Genomic DNA, 7,421 nt, shown 5'->3' with positions numbered 1-7,421 from the left:
TTTCTTTTATTTTAAATCTATTTTTTTCTCTCTTCTGTGCATGTTAATCTAAGTCCATATACACAGAGATGTTCCTGTACTTGCTTTCTTTTTCTTAAGCACTGATAACTTCCCATGAACCAGTTGCTGTTTCATTTTTAAAACAGTATCATTTTGAATGAGGAACAAACACTTTGCTGTGTTAAATAAATCGAAATAGGATGTATGCTCAAAATTCAAACTGAGTGTGAGGAAAATAACCTTGTTTTGAGTAAGTGTGTAGCAGTTCAATACCAAAATGGTTGCCTGGTCTGCTCTTCACTGTTCTGAGATTCAGTTCCAGTTGTACGTATAGGGATTTTTTTCATATTAATGTGTAATAGCAAAGGATAAGGAATGACGGGGAACATGAAGCTTCATCATAACCATCAATTCCTGAAGACATTTTAAGTTTTAGGAATAAAGTAGGCAAGTACAGGAAACAGTGAGGTTATTTAAACTGTCCCTGGACAGTGCATAAAAAATACTTGATGGGTTCAGTACCTTGAGGTCATACTATATGTGACAGTAGCAGATCATCAGACGAGAGAGTGATTTTTCCTATTTAAAAAAAAACCAGCCACCTTCCTCCTTTCTTCCTTCCCACAATGTTTGGCTTGTGGTGACTTGTAGGGATGGGCAGAATTCTGGTGTTCTTTTTACCCTCCTGCTCCCCCAGTAATTGAGTTACGAGTTGGGGAGATTGTTGGAAAAATACAAGTATTTAATTACACAAAAGCATTTACTCTTTTGAAGTAATTCTGTAGTTGCTGAGTTTTCAGCATATGGGGAGGGTGAATGGTGAATTTGTGATAGCTATTTTAGAGTAACCTGTACAGAGTTGCAGAATTTGACATCATCTGTCATTTGAGGTAGGACTCAGTAGTCTCTGGCTGATACAGTTAGAAGTGTTAGTTGAATTTACCAATGTTTTCTGCTTGTTTGCTTTTAAAAAGCTAAGCTTTTACTTACAGAGAAGAGTTCTAAAGTCTGTAGGTAATGCTTCATCAACATTTAGGAGCTGGCTTCTTAAATACGTACGTTTCTGGGATCTTTTTGTTGTTTTTTTCCAAAGAAACAGAAAAGTGGAAAAAAATTGTGTTAGGCCTGATAGTTTACAGGGATTCTGATGGGCACAGTTGACTGAACTACCAAGAAATAATTCAACTCCATCTTGGTTAGTAAAAGCTTGAATTGTTTCTTCAGGGGAACCTGAAATCACTTGTGGGAGATTGGCCTGGTAGGAAGTCCACCACTTCAACATCTCAAAGCTGCAGGGAAGAGGCAGATGGGAACTTCTCCCAGCAAGCGTCCCAGGAGACTTTTTCAAGGGGACAAAGAGATCACCTAAATGATGGCCGAGCCTCCGTTCAGGGGGTGATGTTGCCCAGTGGTATTTCTTGCGCCTGGTGAGCGGGATGGTCCCGTACCTGCTTCATCTCGAAGGGAGGCTGTGAACGGGCGGGCCATGGGCTGTGCGTCTGGCGAGCGCACAGGGGGAAGGGGCGCTCGTGGGGCACCCCACGCCACATGCTTATTGCTAAGTATAGGGCACAGCTCTTACCCACTCGACTGTGAAGGAGGAGTCATCATCCAGGAAAGGTGTGTGTAACCGCAGGTGTCCTCTAGCCTGTTTAGTAAAGCTTTCAAGGCTGGCTTATTAAATAAATAACAATGTTGTGAAACGTAGAGGTTACCTGAAGTCAGCTTGTGAGCTCGCTCTTAAAAAGAGCCATGTAGCAGTTGGAAAGTTGCCTTACCATAATGCTATAATTATGACCTAAGTGGATTCTTCTAGGAGTAATTACATACCTTGAATATATGCATGCAGTTTTATTTCCTAAGAAATCTACTAGAAATAACTTAACCTTTTTCTGACATCACTAGGTAACATTTGGGTTTATGATGTGCCACCTCCAATAGTGGATCGCAAGAGGTAGTAGATAAAAAGCTTACAGTGATACCTACAGAAGTAACAAAAAGCCAGCTCCTAAGATGAAGGACAGAACACCACACCCACAGCATCAAGCTTGTTGCAACTGTCTCTTTGATCATAGAGAACATAGTATCTTGTCTGAGGGCCTTAGTAGAGCCAAAATTGCAATGCGATTGCAGCTCCTGGTTTCAGATAGATGTGTGAGGAAAGGAGAAGCTGCTAGAACGAAGAGGGCAGAAAAGGTGTGGATAGGGTTGTTAATTTTTGCATTTTTCCTTAGGAGTTCTTTCTAAAAATAGCTGCATGGAATGTTACATGGACTGGAGCTCAGCTATGAAGCAAATAACGTTGTTGAGTAATGTGTCTTGTACTGAAGTCATCCGAACATTTCGCTCTGATGTTATTAATGATAAATGTTTCACTGTTTGATGTAGGACTATAGCACAGGATACTGTAATGATGAATGCTTCATGGTTTTTTTTCAGGGACTTCCCACTCCTTGACTTTGTTCGACTCTGTACACATCTGATCTGCACTGTATTTATACTGAAATGATTCTTTCCTCCAGCAAATTGAAATACAAGACGTGACATTGCTGGGTCTGCTCTGTAGCATTCCTATACGTAACATTATGCACTAACTGGAAATTATACTTCAAAATGCTTAAGAATCATCTTCAAAGCTACAGGCCAGAAGGAAGATCTAACCCTATGGCTTATTAGTCTTTTTACAGAAGATGCCCAAATACTTTGTGTAACTAAGGGTGGGTCTTTTAGCCCAAGACCTTCGTGTTTAGGGTGTGAGAATCCCACAATGAAATCTTGGTGGTCCTCCTGCCCTCTCAGAGTTTGCAGATTCTTACACTTCCCTACTGTAGAGTTATTTAGGTCTTTATTAGATGCTGGTTTCCAGTGATTATTAGGTATTTGTGAGATGACTTAGCTCAGATTCTGTTGGTGACATACACAAAATGTATCGTGGCTGACACTACCTGCTAGCCTGGAGAGGGGTGTATTACTTCAGTGATGTGGAGGACAAGTTGCATCCTTGCCCTCTTTTCAGAGATTGCATGCATTCGTTCCCCGAGTGAACCTCAGAACCCTTCAGCACTTTATGAAGAAATAAAGGAGGATCCTAATTAATCCTGGTTTTGTTTACCTTAAGTATCAAATCTAGGTCATGGAGTTTGTTTATAACCTGGTATGAGAACATATATATGGAGATTTATAAAGAAAAAAGTGCTGAAGGGTTCTGAAGCTCATTCATTAAATGAATGCATGTGGCCTCTGAAAAAGAGGACAAGGATGCAAAGCTCTGAGCTACAGACTGCTTGAAATATGGAGAGGACCCAGGGGAAATCAGCTGTCTGCATGCACTGTTTTCTCTTAAAGCATGTGATAAGCCACTGTTAAGAGATAAGATACAAGCCTAGATATTCCTTTGGCAGAACATGATATGGACAGTTCTGTAAACAGGTTTCTTTAGCTCTCTGAATATAGAGAGTTGCTCCTAACTTTGGCCTTGTTTCTCCTTTTGTGTGCAGGGTCACTTTATGGAAATGAGCCATTACCTTATTGTAGTTAAAGGTAATTGCCTGTTATACTACTTTAGAGAAAGGTAATTTCCTTAAATCGGGCATCAAAGTAATTGACACCAAAACGGTGGGACAAAATTGATTATTGCAAAAAATAAGAGACAATCTAATGATATTCATACTGAAAATAGCCTCCATCGGGTAAAAAAAAGTGTAATAATTTCTTTTCTGTAACAGGACCACGGCATTGTATTTTGTTTGGTTATACCTCTGTGCAACACTGTAATGGTGGTATTATTTGCTTTCGTTTTGCTTGCAGAGAAGCTGAAATGCTGTAGTGTGGCACTGGGCAGGACAAGGAAGGGATGAGCCAGCCTTGGGGAAGAGGAGCTGCCATCCCAGCTGGAGACGTCTGAAGAGAGGACATTTCAGTCTTGCGGTATGCTTCAGTAGACCTTACTCAGAAAAGGTAAGCTGTTGTTCTGTCATGGACTTGGGCATGTCAGCTTCTTGACCAACTGCTTAGTTACAGTTAGAGTTTGACCTGGAGTTTGAAAAACTACTCAGTTTTGGGTTGGTTTTGTGGCAATTTACTTTTTTCTTCCTGTAGAGTCCTGGAAGGCCCAGGGTCTTCTCATACAATTTTTATACATCACCTCTTCCATACTTCGTGTATTGATGAAGGTGCTCTAGGCTGTGCACTCCAAGCTTGAAAATTTAAGTATTCTTTAAAAAACAAACAAAACTAAAAAAGGATGATAGAGAGTTGGGATTTGGAAAGGTTGTGGACTAGCTCCTTCTCAGTTTGCTTTAGGTTGTGTTTATATTAAGATGCAGTGTTCAGATGCTTATTGTTTCCCCATACCTGAACTGAGGATCTAAATACTTTAAATAAAATTATTTTTAGAACTTGTCCTTGAGTTTGATTAATTTTTAGCCTCACTATTCAATATTCCCAGTTGCCAGAAGTAACTTAGGGGAACCCAACCATCCAAAACCCAGAGCTTTACTGTTTGGTAACAGTTCTGATATGAAGCCTATTTTTATTAAACCTTGTTATAAAATATTACTCTTAATTTCAGGAAAAATATTCTGTGATCAGTTTTATTTAGTTTTTAATACCATGAAGTTGCAAGGAAAGTGCTCCCACAGCGATGATGCTGCCAAATAGCAGGCCTAGATGTTGAAGGGTAACCTGTTCAATAAAAATCTACATGTACATCCTCACACCAGCTCATAAAAAACCTGTGACCTAGATTTGATACTTAACAAGGTAAACAAAAAAGGAGTAATTCGGATCTTCCTTTAAAAACAAAAAGTGAGACAGCGTCAGTTTAACTGATCTGGATCTTAAAGTGGGTAATTGTCCTGCATTCTGAGCACATGCAACTGCAGTTCTGCTTATCTTCTAGGATTTTTGTGTTGCTGGGTAGCACTGGCTTAGAGATAAGGGTTTACTCCTCCAGCTCTATTCATTCGACACATAACGTTTTCCTCCGAGTCATTAAAAATTGCATAGAAATTTGAAGATAGGGCATTTACTCTTTTCTTTTCATATCCTGCATTATTGTCTTGACCTAGCAAGGAATCAAAGAACTCTCAGGTTAATTGGTGACCTTTTGAGCCCAGTTAAAAAGTAAGCATTTTTGTGCATTCAGTGAATGGGTGAGAACTTTCATTCTGCTGTTAGTTTACTAATAGATTAGCTCATGGTATCAGAATTTGATTTGCCAAACTGCATTGTGTGTTTAATACCAGCACTGCATTTTTATCCCCTACAAAATGGTGACTATGATACGTAACTTGGGTGAAAGTTTCTTATCTACAAGTTGTTTTAATCTTTTGTTTGAGTCTGAAGAGGATAACCTTGTAAAGAGTATTCAGGGAGAAGCAGCCTTTTGTAAAACCAAAGTGTGGAAGTAAAAACTTCTGCTGCTATGCATTTTTACCCAGTAGTATCTTCTTGTGGGAGCACTTGAAAAACTCACATCCTTTACGTCAGCCGTGGCTAGCACAAATTAATCCATACACGGATTTCTCTTTCAGCTCTTCTCTTGTGAGATACTGGTTGGATTGTATTTGTGGGTGTTCTGAAATCTCAGTAGCAGCTTTTCTTTTCCCCTTTTTTAAATAAGTTTCTCGTTATAAAACCCTAGTTTTATTGTAAAATTCTGTTGCAAACCCTAAGCTTGGAAGTGTGAGGGTCCCAGAAGGCAACTTGTTCTCAACATTGTTGGCGTGGAGCTTACAGACAGGTGTGTACTGTACAGTAAAAAGACAGCTACCTGGTGCTAGGTAATGCTGTCCCTCTACCTGGCATGCTGATTTAAGATCTAGTATGCAGATTTGTGCTTAATCTCAGAAAGAAATTCAGATATTAACTTGAAATGTAGGTAGATACAGTTATGTGGTCCTTCAGTGTGTTGGGTTTGTCTGGTGGGGTTCTGGTAATGGCGGAATGGAGCTGCAGGGGTGGTTCCTATAAGAAGCTCCTAGAAGCTGCTCCAGCTCCACATCAGACCCGCCTCTGGACAAAGCTGAGGCAATTGGCAGCAGTGGGAGCACCTCTGCAATAACACTTAAGAGGGGGAAGAACCTGCTGGGCAACTTTTTTTGGCTTGGAGAGGAAAGGGATGCAAGAGAAACAACTATGTGGACACCAAAGTCAGTGAGGAGGGGGAGGATGCCCTGGAGCTGACACTGCCCTCCAGCCTGTGGTGGTGTGGCAGGGTGGCCCCTGCAGACTGTGGAGGATGACAGTGGAGGAGATGCCCACCTGCAGCCTATGGAGGACCCCATGCCGAAGCAGGTGACACTGCCTGGAGATGTCTGTGACTTCAAGGGAGGCCCAGTCTGACACTCGGAGGACTCCACCCTGTGGAAGGGACCCATGCTGGAGCAGTTCATGAAGAACTGCAGCCCCATGGGAAGGATGTTGGAGAAGTTTATGGAGGAGTGCTTCCTGTGGGTGGGACCCTATGTAGGAGCAGGGGAAGAATGGGAGGAGCCCTCCCCTTGAGGAGGAAGAAGCCGCAGAGACAGGTGTGACAAACTGACCACAACCCCCATTCCCTGCACCACTGTAGGGGAGGAGGTGGAGAACTTGGGAGTAGAGCTGAGCCCTGGAAGAAGGGAGGGGTGGGACAAAGGTGTTTTTAGGATTTGGTTGTATCTTTCATTATCCTACTCTGATTCGATTGGTGAATTGGTAGTGGTGTTTTAAATTAAATTGGTGTTTTTTCCCTAAATTAAGTCTGTTGTGCCCATGACCATAATTGGTCGGTGCGTCCTCCCTGTCCTTCATCTCAAGCCTTTTATTGTATTTTCTCTTCCCCATTCCACTGCGGGCGAGGGGGGGAGTGAGCGAGTGGCTGCATGGTGTTTAGTTGCCATCTGGGTGGGCTAAACCGTGACGTCCAGGAAAAAATACCCGAGCTGTGGAGCTTTTAGAAGAATGATTTGCTAAAAAAAATGGATTAAAGCGGCATTGGTCTTTTGAGAGGAAATTATAGTGGTAGAAGGGAACAGACAGCATGCAGAAATACATTTCAAAGTAAATAGCACTTAGCACATTATTGTAAAGATAAATACAGATACTGAAGCATTTTTTTTTTCTTTTAATCTCAGCACGCATTTATAAGATGTTTAAAGCAGGGGAGGCTTTTACAGTAACACTTAGGCACTTTCTCTTGCGGTAACACATTGTGCTAAGAACGTGTATAATAGTGGAACAGGGAGTCCAGGGAGGTTGTGGTGTCCTCATCCTTGTTTCAAAAAAAACTCATCTAGACAAAACCAGAGCTGATCTGATCTAGTACAGGTGGTAGCACCATGTGAAGCAGGAGACTGGACTACATGAACTCTGAAGGTCCCTTTTGGCCCATGTGCCTGTGACAGTTTATTCCCTCCTGCTTGTTCAGCAAAGACTAGTTC

At 41.5% G+C, this 7,421-nt stretch overlaps 1 protein-coding gene across 1 annotated transcript in view; it reads left to right on the top strand.

Annotated features, from left to right (window-relative positions):
- Nucleotides 1-3,799: 3,799 nt before the first annotated feature.
- Nucleotides 3,800-7,421, top strand: part of RNF146 (ring finger protein 146) — a gene marked incomplete at its 3' end in the record, with an annotated part of 5,710 nt that continues 2,088 nt past the window's right edge. The window contains exon 1 of the mRNA XM_008946953.1: nt 3,800-3,957. The remainder of the gene's footprint in view (nt 3,958-7,421) is intronic.

The sequence above is a fragment of the Merops nubicus genome, unplaced genomic scaffold, assembly GCF_000691845.1.
Source record: "Merops nubicus isolate BGI_N331 unplaced genomic scaffold, ASM69184v1 scaffold22889, whole genome shotgun sequence".
In the NCBI taxonomy this organism is placed as follows: Eukaryota; Metazoa; Chordata; class Aves; order Coraciiformes; family Meropidae; genus Merops; species Merops nubicus.
The sequence above is the reverse complement of the archived record's forward strand: the minus strand, read 5'-3'. Positions and strand labels throughout refer to the sequence as shown.